At 34.1% G+C, this 16128-nt stretch overlaps 1 protein-coding gene across 5 annotated transcripts in view; it reads left to right on the forward strand.

The window, feature by feature from the left end:
• Positions 1-16128, forward strand: part of Slmap (Sarcolemma associated protein) — a 213729-nt gene that overhangs the window by 40885 nt on the left and 156716 nt on the right. For 2 of the 5 annotated variants that reach the window (XM_085822927.1, XM_085822929.1), the window contains exon 1: positions 12221-12487. The exons of 1 other annotated variant lie outside the window; for it this stretch is intronic. The gene's annotated coding sequence lies outside the window, so the exon portion shown is untranslated. Of the gene's footprint in view, positions 1-12220; positions 12488-16128 lie in introns of those variants that run through there. 2 more of the 5 variants (XM_085822923.1, XM_085822914.1) reach the window with 2 other exon arrangements.

The raw sequence follows: 16128 nt of genomic DNA on the forward strand, positions 1-16128 counted from the left end.
TGAGAAAAGTTACGAAATGCTTATGAAGGCAGCCCATTTTACCGGTATTTGAACTTAGGCCGAACTAAAAGTGCTTCAGCAGTTGTATCCGCTCAGCCGAATGTGAGTTTTCTTCTTTTTTAAATAACACTAGCACTTAATACACAATGCAATATTTCATTCTGATATTTAATGTTCAAGCAGGTCTTATTTAAGGTGATATTTCAATGCTTATTTCCAATTCGATTCATGTATTTCGAAAAAAATGTAAGTTATCTTAAAATTTTAGAAGACTATAGAAAAATAATACTCAAAATGTGTATAATTTTAAAATGAAAAAGAAAAAAAAAAAAAAAAAAAAGCTTTTAGAAACCCCAAGTTTTTGACAATTCAGTTAAAATAAATAATTTTTTAAATTATAAAGTGTAACAATTAACTTGTAGGCCCACCAGCGGCCGAGCGGTAAAGTCGCTGAACACTGGTAGTTCGGTCCGAGGTTCGAATCCCTTCGAATTCGACCGGGCTGGCTGCATGGGTGTTTTCGTGGTTTCCCCATGTGTAACGTGTATACGAGCCAGTTTCCCTTAGAAAGTCCTCCACGAAGGCATCCCTCCCCTTAGGCAGATATCCCTCGAGGCTTTGCCATAATCACACAATTAATTTGCAAAGATATTGTACTAATTTTTAAGGCATTATTTGGAAAGTTATTTTTTCATTTATTAAAGAAAATAAGGGATAACTTTTTCAAAAATTATCTAAGTATTATGGAGTGCATATCCACGTTTGAGAGATTTTTTCCCTTGGCTGAGTGATGTCCTGATATAACTATTTATTATTTAAAATTTACTGAATTTTTTTCCATTTCTGCAAAGTAACTGTAATGTTAAAAATATTCTTATGAATATACACCTAAAATTTTCATATTCGGGTGTGATTGAACTAAATCATATTCGTGAATTATATTTAAATTATCTTATAACTGTTTTATTTTCTGGTGTTATATAGATAGCTGTCCTTTTAAATGATTGATTTCTGACGAAATTTCTCTTGCATTTATTTCATTCAGGTATTTAATTTAACTTTTCAAGCTGCTGCTCCAATGACTCGACAAGCCTGAGTGGACCCTGGCTTTCTCCGAAAGTCTTGTCCAGGCATCTCTTTTGGCAACTGTTTTCTAGTTTTTAATCTTTAAAATTTTAAGATAACAATCAATCCATCTTAGCGGGGATCTACCCCAAGGTCTATTTCTCATGGGCTTTGCTAGAAAGATTTTCTTCCAGCAACGATCTTCATTCATTCTAGCCAGATGGCCAGTCCATTTACGTCTCCGTAATTTGATGAAATTTACAATATCATATTGTTTCTAAATTTTATAGAGTTCTAAATTAGATCTTCTTCTCCATGATCCATTCACTTGGACCCCAGCAAGAATGCAAAGTACGATCTTTCGCTCAAAAATTCCCAGAGCTTTCTCATCACGTAAAGTCTCCGATACTACCCAAGTCAAAGTCTCCGATACGACTCAAGTCGAGACAGATCGTTTAACACTTTTTTGTAAGGAAGCAGTTTAATTCTTAATTTAAGAAAGCTGGATTTTAAATAACTATTCAGGGAATAAAGTTATCTATATGCAGCAATGATACTTTTATATATTTCTGGGCCCAACGCATTTTTAATATTTACCTCCGTTCCCAAATAAGTAAAACTGTTAACTTTTTCAAATTTATAATTGCCAATTTCTAGGTGACTAAGTTGAACTTCAGACGTTAGACAAGATAAATATTTAGTTTTATTTTCTTTTACAAATAAATTCATTATTTTAGCACTTTGTTCCAATACCGTAAATGTTTATTTGAGAATCGGTGCGGTTCAGGCAATAAGACCAATGTCATCAGCATAAGCCAGTATTTGAACTGAGTAAAAATATTTTCTCTAATATTGATCTTTCAGTCTCTAATAACTTTTCCGAGTGCTATATTAGCAAGCTGCTTCTTTAATTGTTAAAATCCTAAAGCATTAATTTTTCAGGCCTAAGAAACTAAGAATCTAAAGTGCATAAAGGAAGTATTCTGTTACAGTAGTTTATCATAATGGAACTGGTGAAGAAAATTAAATAAGATTAAAAAGCGTTGTTACTATTTTTAGATACGAAGAAGAACCCAAATTAAATTGAAATAGAAATTAATGGACTGTTTCTATTTGAAAGTATATTTAGTTTAAAGCTAATTTAAAGTATATTGCATGTGTTAGTATTTACAGTACATTATAGTTACATTATAAGTACATTATAGTTATTCAAAAATGAAGTATTCGATCAAATCCATAAACTGACTGATCTGTGTCTACTTTCCATTATATGTTTTGAAATTTCAAGCCAGAAATGGCACCACTCCTGGAAGAATTGTCATGTTCCCCACGATGCGTGAAACGCGCTGGACTCATGAGACTCAAGACTGGATAAAGGACGCTTAGACGTCCTTAAGTGCTGCAACTGCGGAAACGAGGGTCACTCAGCCTCGTATAGGAGTTGTGAAAATTTCCCTAGCCTTACGAGACCTAAAAAGCCTTCTTCGAATCGCCGCAAAGGTGGGAGTTATGCTCAAGCTTCAAAATCAGATAGTGAACAACAAAATGCCAATTCTTCTTGTTTAGAACCTGCTGCTATGGACTGCTTCTGTGGAAAATTTCTGCAAATCTGATCAACGGTAGAAATGCCATGAACCTTGGTAGTTTGCCAAACGGCAGTAATCTTATGGAATTATTGGAACTAATGAAAACTCTATCTAAATTTCAAAGAGCATTTGGAACTAACCTACACAGGGTCCCACAATTTTTTTAAAGTAATCTGCCTGTGATGCAAGCTGCAAATGACTTAGGTACTAAATCTAACATCATCTAATGGAGGAAATAAACGCTTTAAAGTAACTTGCTATAGCGCCTATTTTAGTGCTAATGCACTTAGTAGATCTCTCATATATTAATTCTATAATACATTTATATTAATATATATATATAATTTTCTGTATTTAAATGTTTATATTTAACTGTTTAACTTTTGGTACCATCTCTTGCTTTGTCAGACAGATGGGTATTTTTGCACTCCTTAATTTTTGCTTCCTTTTAGTTAAAGTCTACTCCTCATCTTACTTGCATTTTCTAGCCTAATTTGAGCTTCGCCACTGGTATAGCCCTGAAACATTTCATCGACGACTTTTTCCACTTCTACACCGTTCCTGATCGACGTGATATCTATTTCGGAAACTCTATAATTGCTTTTCCCTACGACTTCTTCAACCTAATCTTCTCCCTCTTCTGTGCTCGGACACATTACCAGATCGAACATTGTCATAATTATTGTCAAAATTGTTAGCCCGGGATAGAGCTGCCGCGCGGTTGCCTGATGTTTGCGAACTGCAATCGCCTGAGTCGACTAAATCTAGATTTCAAAGGTACTTTGTCTACAGATTCCAGGAACATGTTCCTTCTTACTGTGTCCGCCATTGTTCATGCAAGGGAAGAACAACATCGCTTTTTAGTCCATCATTTACTCTCAAGATTTATATCACCGGACGCGCAATCGTGTCAGGTTTTCCTTGGAACTATTTTCGTAGTGATCAGATTATTATTACGTTAATTACGTAAGATTATTTAGCTAGCACGTGGTGTGATGAGTCATCTGTGAAATTGCAGGAAAAAGTACGGTTTCATCCCTGAACGTATTGCTAACTATGACAAAGAGCTCCAAAGAGATAAGAAAAGCTGGTGATAACAAAAGGTACTAGTGGTTTCTTTATCAGGCAGTTTCTCCAGTTTTTACAGACCTTTTTTCATGAAAAAAAAGATGACAACAATTAGCGGAAAATGACGATTAAGGATTTCTAAATTAAAAGATTCTCCGTCAAATAGTTCAGAAAATATAAAATTTGGCTTATTTTCTCCTTTCTACCCACCGCAGCAATCCCCACAAGGAAGGAATCTACAACGTTCTCCTTTTTCCCCCAGGACTCTTACGAACAAAGAGCCTCTCCCACTACGTTTGCGGTTTTTATGACAATGGATATTCCTCAATTGTGCAGTCACTCTTTTTTCAATTAGAAAACGGAAACAGGACAGAGAAATTCCCTCTCAAGTCTTCCAGAGTACTTTAAAAGTGAACTTTACATCTCTATCGGTCATCTACTTCAATTTCAGTGCTTTTGGTGAAATTTTGATTTTAGTAACAGCTTGTACAGACTCTATATTGTGTGATAAGATTAGTGTTTCATTGTTTTCACACTCTTTTCTTAACAAGAATTGAGAATTTTCTCTCTTGGAGATAGTCTAACTTACGGAAGAAATACTGCTACCAAGGTAGGACTTTTTACTCTTTCGTCCCCGCTTCTCATTCTCCTTGCTTTTGTAATTGATTAATTATACCACATGCATTGCATAGTTTAATAACAAACAGAGTTAATTGCTTAGTGTTTAAAGAGATGAATTAAGGTGCCTAATATTCCTTATTTTCTTAAGTGCTGAATAACGCAGTTGACTGAATATATATTCGACCTAACATTTTTCATTTCATTTTACCAATGTTTTTAATAAGTTACATTCTTATATTAGTTACTTTTTTCATTTATTGCACTGAATAGAATCTATTTGTTCTTAACATTCTATTATTATGATTGTACTTGTTTTTTGTTATATATTTTATATTTAACTCATCTAATCTGATTAGTAATTAATACTGGTATTATTCATCCTAAAAAAAAAATTGGCTCTCTACGTATAGAAAGCATTTCCATTCAATTATCTCTGTACTACGACATTTCTCAGGAGTGTGTGCAACTTATCACAGTATAACTGTTCACAATTTATAATATTAATTCCCTCATAGTCAGCTTCCAGCATGGCTCAAACTACACGTCCTTCGAGCCCAGTGTCCGTCAACTCGGAAAGTATGCTTTTACCACCGGAAAAAGCAGCAACAGTACGCCAAGAAACGCATATAAGAGCCGTAAATCTTTATCATGCATGTCTAGATCTAGCCAGTACTAGACGAGGCGGAAAACGCATCATCCCACCAGGAATGTTCACAAAGCTTAAAAAGATGCTCGATGAGCTCAGAGATATTGCTACAAGTAATGGGATCAGTAACGTAAGCGACGTTCCGTTTCCGATAGGTATTCCGCATCCCTCCCACGCCGTCACATGTCAGTGCGATGATTCCACCACAGACTTAATTAATACAGAAACAATGCCGTCATTATTAGAGGATAATAATGTTCCTAAAATTTCATATGCTAATGCTGTAGCAAAGGTACCAAGAAAAAATAACCCAACTATTTTGCTATACCCAAAGCAAGAGCTAAAATGCCATATTACAGAGAAACTAAATCAGATCCTTCCCCTCAAAGAAATAAATGCCAATATTGATTATATAGCAAATATTAAGAATGGAGGCATCGCGATCAGCAGCACTTCAAAGGAAGAACTCAACAAGATTACTAACGCCATAAACGTTTCCGAAGAAGCAAATAACTTAATAGAAATAAAAACACCAAGGGTTAAAAAACCGAAAATCTCAATCAATAATATCCCGAATACGTTACCACCAAAATTAGTTCTCGAAGAACTAGTTGACCAACTAATGATTGATAAAGAGGAGATTTCACCTCTCTTTTACACAAAAGGCAAAAACCCCAACACCATTAAGTGGGTTCTCGAATGCTCCCCTCGTCCTCTATCAAAATGTATTGAACGTAGGAAAATTATAATTAATTGGAGCATTCTCCCAATCGCAGAATTCTACGGAGTGAGGAGATGCTACAGATGCCAAGATTTATCACATTCTGGTAGTGCATGCAAATTTAGGACTTATTGCGCTTTCTGTGGCGGACCTCACTCCATAAGGAATTGCAAAGAAGACGTACCGGATTGTATCAACTGTAAACTGTTCAACTGCACATATGGAACCTACATCAATACTTCACATGCTGCATTCTCCCCCAAATGCCCATTATATCAGAGGGAAATCTCAAAAATTAAAGCTGCTGCAGTTTACACATCAAAGCAAGAAGAATAGTTAGCTTACTACCTAGTTTCTTTTAAGTTAATTTAAACTTCCCTTTCTGTACATGAATCCATCAAGTACTACCGCCGCCCCTTCAGTTCCCCAATCTCAACTGTTTACGACAATTTTACACAATAATTCGCCTCCACAGGACAAGCTTAGAATCCTTCAAATAAACTTAGGCAGAGGAAAAAAGGCGTCAGAACAACTTAGTGAAGTAATTGAAAATAACAATCATGATGTAATTTGCATTACTGAGCCGTATTGCGTAAAAGGTGAAGTTAGATGCCCTCCCCTTCACTGGCAAATATTTCAATCTACCGAAAAGGATCCTCTAGTTAACCCACATGCCAGTATTATAGTCACCAATACCAAATGGTCCCCTACAATTATATTAAGCCATAGAGATGTGATGACGATAAGTATTAATTGTAAATCAGAACAGCTATTAATTACTTCCATTTACTGCTCACCACGAGAGGATATGGGGCCGAATCTCCACACATTAGAAAATATCTTTAGTAATCTCAGAAGATCACAGCACGTGATTACAGGTGACTTCAATGCTCACCATCAAATGTGGCATTACAATAATACAGATAATAGAGGACATACACTAGCTGACTTTATTGCTACACACAATCTGTATATACATAACCTCTCTTCAGACACTCCTACATTTGAAACAACAAATGGTAAAGGATGGCCGGACTTAATACTGTCAACATTGAGTATCTCCAATAAAATACAAGAATGGAAAGTTCTTGATGATCCAAGCCACTCAGATCATAACTACATCTCATTTGAATTATCAGAAGAAATCCCTGACCTCAAATTAAGAAGATTTTCAATCTCAAAGCAAAAAGCAAGGCAATTTGGAAGAAAAATCTCCACATGTCTTCAGTATGCGGAGAAACTTATAGATAAATGCACATCACCCGATGCAGTCCATGATTTAATGGAAACAATTATCAAAACAATACAGGAGACAGCGACCAACACATTTAAACTCCGTAACAACAACAAGATTACGAAGACTAACTGGTGGACAAAGGAATTAAGACGTGAAAAGCAACATACAAGGGCCCTTCGTAGAAAAATGAAAAGTGCTCCGGAAGGGTTGAAAATGGAAATATGGATAAAATACAAGCAACAATTAGCAAATTACAAAAAGAAAATAACTGAAGCAAAATTACGCAGCTGGAAGAATTACTGCTGTAGTAATAAAGATACATACGGCCAGCTGTATAAAATGGCTACAAGTAAAGTTTTTAGTCCCGCGCATATCGGTCTTTCGAGAGATCAACTCTCACGTAACAGCCAGCTTGGTAATGTCACTGAAAAGATTCTCAACAATATTCTAGATGTTGTTTTCCTAAAAGATAATGCAGAAGACGATGGCCACTCACATTCCGACATTAGATACAATAATACCGCTCCAAATACTCCAGACGATGTGGAATTACACTCACAAGAAATTTCAAAAATTATTAAGTATCTTCCGAATAATAAAGCTCCGGGATCTGACGGATTAGACAACAGGATTATTAAGATAATTCACCACGCAATGCCTTTTCTGTTCCACAAACTACTAAACCTCTGCCTCAAATTTTATGTCTTCCCGAATTGTCTCAAACAGGGACAAACAATACTATTCAAGAAAAATAATAAAGATCCTACGGATCCGGAAGCCTTCAGACCCATCAACCTCTTACCTGCAATAAGTAAACTTTTGGAACGTGCAATCGCGGGCAGATTACGCCACCACTTAGAGAAAAACGAAACCATAAGCCCCAACCAATACGGCTTCAGACCTCTCAAATCTACATCACATGCGATAGTAGAACTTCAAGAGCAGATCCGTAGGAATAAATCTTCAGCTCTCCATACAGCAGTACTCTGCATGAATCTCAAAAATGCGTTTGATTCCGTGTGGTGGCCTGGTATCCTTGAAGCCTTGCGCAACATTAAATGCCCTCGGAACATATTCAAGCTAATGAATAGTTTCCTAACAAACAGAGCAACGATAATCATCAGCAACAACTGTATAGTAGAAAGAAGAATAACGAGGGGCTGTCCACAGGGCTCTTGTCTAAGTGCAGACCTGTGGAACATCACCTTCAATTATATCACCTCCTACAAGTGGCCGGACCATACAAAGCTCATCGCCTTTGCCGACGATGTGGCCTTTGTAACAAATGGGCATTCAAGAGACATACTAGAAAAGAATAGTAACGAGACTCTCTCCATATTCCATTCCCTCTGCGTCAATCAAAAACTAATAATTTCAGAGCCCAAATCACATATTATTTTATTTCCAAAACCGGGCAAATCGCTACAAAGGCTACCTTGCATTAAAATCAATAATAGAAGAATCAAGATCTCAAAAGAAATCAAATTCCTCGGATTGAAAATTGACCAAAAGTTTTCTTGGATCCCACACCTCATGGAAATTCGGAAGAAGACCCACACTATTTCTAGAGCCCTCGCAAGGATGCAAGGCACAACGTGGGGCCTCAAGTCGAGGATGCAAAACATTCTCTATAATACCGTGATCGAAAAAATAATCCTCTACGGGGCATCAGCATGGACTCACCCTATGACAGTGAAAAAGAAAAGACTCTTAGCTTCGATCCAACGCCCCTTCCTCTTACAAATAGCAAAAGCATACAGAACTACCTCAACGGCAGCTCTCTGTGTATTAACAGGAATCCCACCCCTCCACCTGAAAGCAAAAGAAGATGCAGACTTAGCCACGTTATTCCACCTCAAGAAAAACATAGAGGTAGAAGATCAAAACATGTGCCCCCTTGATTTTGAACAGCCACGAAATCCTTACCTAAGACATCCTGCAGTACATGCAAAACTCAGAATATCTACAAAAGAAGACACCCTCAGTGTACCTTCATTTCCAGTCGTGTACACAGATGGGTCAAAGTTAAACGAAGAAGTAGGATGCGCGTTCTTTGCACTCCTCTCAGAACAAGAAACAACAGAATAGAAAGGACACCTAAGGAACAACAACAGCGTTTTCCAAGCTGAGCTTTCAGCCATAAAACACGCTATTCTATGGTCTCATCAAAAGCATCTAACATATGTTACCATCTACGGTGATAGCCAAGCGGCAATTAAAGCTGTCAATGATGCAACAAACAAATCATCAATAGTGCAAGATATCTACGATTTATTATCACAGCGCAAGAGAACATCTATAAAAATAAAGTGGGTAAGAGCGCATGCTGGACAAGCCCAAAATGAAAGGGCAGATGAGCTTGCTAAAAATGCAGCTCAAGACCCATCTCTACCTCCAATCAATGTCCCATTCCCTAAATCGTATGTGAAACATATGTTGAAAAAAATTACATTAAAAAATGGCAAACTGAATGGGAAAATGCAGAAGTAGGTAGAAGGCTTTTCAACTTCTACAAGAAACCCACATATGACCCAATCTCTTATAACTTCTTCATCAACATATTCTTATCTGGACATGGTCCTTTCCCCACGTACTACTTTGCACGAAATTTGAGCGAATCAGACAAGTGCGTATGTGGGGAAAAGAGAGACCCAGAGCACTATATTTTCAAGTGCCAGCTCACAAAAGAGCTACACTGCAAAGGAAGGTCACAAATTACGCCTGAGTACATTAAATGCATGCTAACGATACCTCATTTACAACAAAAGGTTTCCTTGATTATGAAGAAACTTTTTGCATATAAAAGAGAAGGCATATGTCAAGATGCTATCGCATCTGTATAAATACCTCTTATTCTACAACTTGCAAAAATAATGCAAGATTTCAGAAATATTGCAAGTGTCTGAAACAGGCTAAATATGGTATAAATAGTTTTTATAAAATAGTTACATTAAGAATTTGGACTGTATTAGTGTAATAATTAAATCGTTAATTAAAAAATAATGTAAATAATATACGACTCTATTAGATACATTAGTGTAAATGTAAGTATTATGTGATTTTCTAATGTATATTTTCTGTATTTATGATACATTAATTTACAAAAATAATAATGTAAGACTTCAGTGCTGATGCATTTGTATGTAACAAGTTAAAAAAATGAAAGGAAATGTATTAATAAGAGAATTCGCCTTAGTAATTCAACTAAGTATGATAAAATGCACACAAAAAAAAAAATCTTCAATTAGCTCCTTAAAATGATGTTTATTTTAATTCGATGTAACTAGATATACTGATGTAAATATATTGTTTGTATGAAGTACAATGTACAATGAAAGTTTGTATGTATGTTCGAAGTAATTATGTTATTTCAATCTGCCATAATCCAACTTTTGTTGATAGGTTAATTTCTTTGCAATAATTGTATACTATGTCTTTGTAATTGTATATTCAATACGTAAGTCTAATATTAATGTAAAATTACTATGTAAATGTCTTGGTAGGCTAGCATCCGATGCGGGCCAACTAAAAGCCTAGCGGGGTACAGTAGTGCGGCGGAGCAACACCTGTAAAAGTCACTGACGAAGTTCTGGTGCTCCGTCCACTTTTCCCTGTCCCTGTTCCTTCTTACTATCGTGGGCGAGTTTTCAAGATTCCCTTTTTGCAATACCTTGCCCTGATATGTTATCTGGTACTATTATTGCTTCTCTGCCAAACAGTTTCTCAATTTTTGAGATGCTAGCTCATATACATTCTGATAGAAGATCTTCATTTATGTTCATCCATGTTAGAAGATCCTATAACAAACGCTGTTTACCTATATGGATACCACAACCCGGAACAGTATTTATGAAGAACCATACACGAGCTAATGATTATGACCCGATTGTGCAGGAAGTAGAGCTCATTGAGGCTAACCCAGATTATGCTTATATTAAACTTCCATATGGTTGTGAAACCAATGTTTGAATATGATGTTTAGCACCTATATATGCGATATGCCATGATATCAGGTTAGATGAAAATCAGCAATTTTCAGATTCTTTAGCTCAATAGAATGAAGATTTGGCCACTGAAGATCCTAAACCTGTATAAAAAGTTGTAAGAAAATCAACAGAAGAGGATTCCCAAAGTAGTGATTTACCATGCCCTAGCAGACCCGAAGATCTTAAAAAGACTTCAAATAATTACTTGTATGCGAGGAATCCTTGAGTCAGAGACATCAGCCTTCTTATCTGGCAGACTATATAACTTATTAATAATCTTTGGAAGGGGTGAATGTGGTAATATTATTATTTGTTATTATTATTATTACTGGCAGCACCGAAGATGTTCTGTTTTATGCGTTATTTTAGTTAATTAAAGCTTTATTTGAACTTATTAAAGAAAATGATTTACTATAGTTACAACATCCTATTTATTCAACAATAGCCAAGTGTCAGAAGAAAATTCTACAGACTTTTCAAAATAAGGTTCTTTGTATAATCTCCATGGTTTATTAGAAACCAGCAGATTCATGACGATCACAAACTTGAAACGCTGGGTAACTTCTTTCATCTTGAGGACAAATCTGAGTAAGAACTATTACGTAGCCTAAGTAATTATGATCCTACAGAAAACTGTTAATACGAAAGATAAGCGATTTTTCCCAACAAAGCATGGTAAACGTTAGTAGAAAGTTGAGCTTTAATCTCTTTTAAACGACATCGCTAAGAATATGAATTATAACGAATAAGCAAAGATGCTCTCGTCAGCACTGTAGTTTGAACATTCTTCGTGAAGGGTAAGTAGTAACGAGAACGGAGAACGCTAAAAATTTATCGAAAAATCAACTGGCAAGAACCAGACTTTGTTATTAGATAGCGTAGTACCAATAAGAAAAGTATTCTGTTCTTCGAACTTCTTTTTCGTACTAACTTAACAATTCTTACCAGACATCTGAAGTTGCAGAATTTATAAGAATTGTTAACACTTTTGCAGAAGGGGTAAAGGAAGAAATAAATTTATTCTTTGACATGGTCTTTGGTTAACCTTTATAAAATAGAGGACTTTAAGTAAGTAATCCTGAAATATAGAAAATTTAAATTAATGAATGATAGTGTTATAAAACTGCACAATAATTTTATACTTATTACTTTATTTTAACACTGCCCTATGAGCATATCGCGGTAGAAACATCTATTTTCATAAAGCTAAGAAAAAGGAACAAAATGGTAATAATTTATGTATTTCTATTAGACAGCATAATCAGCTGGCTGAAAAAGATGGATGCTTGTGAAATATTAAGTTTCTGTATCTCGGAATTTCAAATTTTTAACTCCAAAATATAAATGATCTCTAATTAATTTATGAAATGCAATTATCGGAAAATCAGCTCCGGCTTTACTTATGTAGTTCTAAGAATCATCTAGACTGAAAGCTGTGCATGGCAACGTCATTTTCTGATTGTTGTGTTCGCATGCTGATAAATAATGCCATGCGTTGTTGCTCTAAATATGCGGGTTTTACAGCATTTTAAAAACTTCTAAGTTATAATTTAATAGGTAAGAACTATTTATGATTCTTTTAAGGTGCCGTGAAGTAAAAAGTCATTTCTCTTGGGCTGATTTCTTTTTGAAAAACATTTCAGACCTGGCTTGCACTTAGCACCTGTTATACCTATCGGAACTAGAAATGTCACTTTTAACATTTCTCTATACGCTTTTAGAAGTCTTACTATTTTATTAATTTATTGTAATGAAACTCAAGAAGAATAGTAATGCCTTAAATACTATATAAGGGATTTTAATTGCTATATGTTGAACTATAAATTTATTTTTTTGTGTCAACTTGTTTTGTTAATATAATAAAACGAAATACAATATTGTAATTTACGTTTCGTGGTTCATTTTGTGCATCGGGATTTCTCTTAAAAGAACTAATTTCATTATGGTCATTCTTTAACTTTAGGTATCACATAGATATGTTATTTCAGACTGAAAGATTAAAAAAAAAAGATTTTTGTAAAATAATAAACTAACCATAATAAACTGAGTACACGCTTTGTTTTTTAAAACCTTCAGTAGTGAATGTATCAAATAGTTAAACTGAATCTTCAACAATGTCATCTTTGATATGTAATTAAGTTTATAAACTTAATGAGTTTTGTTAAAATTGTTTAAAAAAGAATGAGAATTATGCATAATATTATGTGCAATTGACAACATCAAAATTACAAAATATTATGCAGCCTATATATTTTTAATAGTTTCCTGTGTGAAACATTGCATCCTTTTCAAAATACAGTTTCCTCTTTAAAATGTTGTGGGATTTAATTTAAGAAAAACATAATAAACCTCATGTGCTTATGTTACTTTGTATGTATGTTTGAAGTTAGTGCACTTTACTTTAACTCTACAAGAGAAGGAAATAGGCATATTAATTTTTAAATGTATGGAAAAGTATCAAACCATCTTTTAATTTTCAAATTGTAGATAACCATTATAATGTAAATTTAGCTTATATTTTCTTTTTATTTATACTTGCCTTTATTGTAAATAACTACTAATATGCAAACTTTCCTCTTTTCTGGCCTTTATGCATCATTTATTTAAGTTAATTTATAAAGGATATTTTTATGAATATTTGATATATATACAATAAAAAATTGTATATATATCAAATATAGATTAAACAAAAATTTTGTTTGTTCATCTTATGATATTTATTTTATTTAAAACTGGATATGGAAAAGAAATAGTATAGTTTATTCCCTGCTTTTATTATGTAATTTCATATGTAACCTTGAATGGATACATTAACATCTGCAATTTTATGTTCATATTTCGTTTTACTACTATTTTACATTCAAAATTCAAAAAATTTTTCATCTTCAAATGTTTTTTATTATAACCACCATTTTGCAATTCACTTCAGAAAAATCTGGAAGCATTAAAACTGTCTTGGTAATCAGAAATGGGGCTTCATCGCCAAAACTGGACAAAATTTGTTGCTAACCAAACAGCCACCTAATTCTACAATAGAGCCATAATTTTATTTAAAAAATAATCATTTAGTTTAGTTTGTTTTGATTGTTATGAACAACGTTTCATGTCATAATAAGTCTCAAATCTTTGCAATGGATGGAAAATGTCTTCTTGGTTGATCTGTACATTATGGTAACTTGGCGTTTTTTTTGCGAAAATTTGGCGACCAACTCTCCTACAGCAACCCTCTATTTTTTTTTCCCGCCGCCATTTTGTCTTCACGAAGTAAAGACATGTTTCTTTTCTTTTCATCTACTGAACACTTCTTCCAACAATCTACTAGCCGAATTACACTTATGCTAGAAATTTTATCTAACAAAACTGCTTAATCATGACAAATATTCACTGCAAAATTGGGAAAAAGTGCACAATACCATACTCCTTACGCGTTTTTCAAAATAACACATACACATAAACCATGTACACGCCGACTTATTTTTACTTAAAAAAACATCCCAGAATTGCACAAAAATGGCATTGCGCACACTCTTCACTATATCCATGTACACTGCTTTTTTCTCATAAATTAGAAAAATTCCACGAAAATGCATAACAATTTTTTGAATCTTTAAACCCGGTAAAAAGAACATATATGAAATTACCTGATTGCGAAAAAGTACAAACCCTTTCCAAATATGAACATTTCCCCGTATAAAATAAATAAAATATCCAAAAACTTTTACCTCTACATTATCTATTATATTACAAACGTCACTAACTAATTCATACCTTTACTTCATTACAAATGGTTACAAATACTTAGTGTCAAATATTTAAATTATTTCCATGCACGTTTACGCAAATTTACTTCCACCTTACATTTAGAACAATGCATAAAAATAATATCCTCAAATAATTAAAAATACTAACTTACCTATTCTTCTTCAGAATCTTGATTACGTGTCTGATAAATTTTTCTTATTTCTGTTTCAGGATCTTTAAAATCATACTTATAGTTCACACCAAGGTACCAGGTAAAATAAATAACTTAATAAAACATCTTTACTTCTATCTCGCACAACCTTAAAGAAACACTTATTACCCCTTTCAATCCCACTAAATACCCATTTCGAATTCACTTTACTTACGGCCATGGATCCAAAAATTCACAAACACTGTTTCACACAACACAGAATAAAGGCAAATACAAAATTTCCAGATTTTTTCCCGATTTCCCCCCTTTTCGATTAAAGAACCATAATTCGTCCATTAATATCGCATGACATATCACATGATCTCTCATTTCCCTCACACAAAATAATGCGTAATCAGAACTGAGTACTGCTCACATTATTACCAAAGTCCCAGGTAGTAACCTTTATCGCCTCGAAAATGTCGCCAAACTACCAGTTACCATATTGTAAAGATCAGCCGTTTTCTTGTGCACTTTCTTCAAACTTAAAACTGTGTCATAGACACAGTGTAACAAATCTTCTGGCAAAGATTTTGTATATTAATTTTCATCATCATGATCAGCTTTCTGGCTGGCTTGTTTTTCTTGTGCTTTTCAGTAAGATATTCCTGGAGTCTCACCATCATTATCTATAAATAAATAAGCATGTAGTTAGTTATTCATTATTCTTTAATTCTCTGTAATTTTTTTCAACTGCAGATACATATTACTCAGTTCCATGTCTTGCCCATCAACAGTACTGACACTGCTCTTATCAATATTATCAATCTTGGTGATGAAGCCAGCTTTTTTTAAACCAATTGCGAAGTTTTTCTCAGTGAAATCATAATTCTATATTTTTGCGTGTTCAGGTATGTAATCGTGTAAAATTAATACACATAAAGGCTGATTACTTTGAATTCCCATTTGGGTCTTCTTCAAAATTCTTTTGTGACAATGTGTTTTAACATTTTTATTGGTTCTTCATCCATAGGCTGCAGTTTTGAAGTGTTATGTTGAGGTAAGAATCAAGCCTTAACATTTTTATGTTTGTCTTTGATACCTTTAGGGAGATCGATATAATTGTCTGTCACTAGCGCAATTTTTCATTTCTGTGTAGCCATGATTTTATATAAATGTTTTAACCACTTTTCAAAAATATCTAAAGTCATCCATGAATTTTTCTTGAAATAGTAATCTACTTCCAGTGATTTAATATCTCAAATAATCTTGGATGCTTACTCTTTTATATTTGTCTATATAAAAG

The sequence above is a fragment of the Stegodyphus dumicola genome, chromosome 1 (genome assembly GCF_044657685.1).
Source record: "Stegodyphus dumicola isolate Sdum_Otavi_A_Nest chromosome 1, ASM4465768v1".
Taxonomy (NCBI): Eukaryota; Metazoa; Arthropoda; class Arachnida; order Araneae; family Eresidae; genus Stegodyphus; species Stegodyphus dumicola.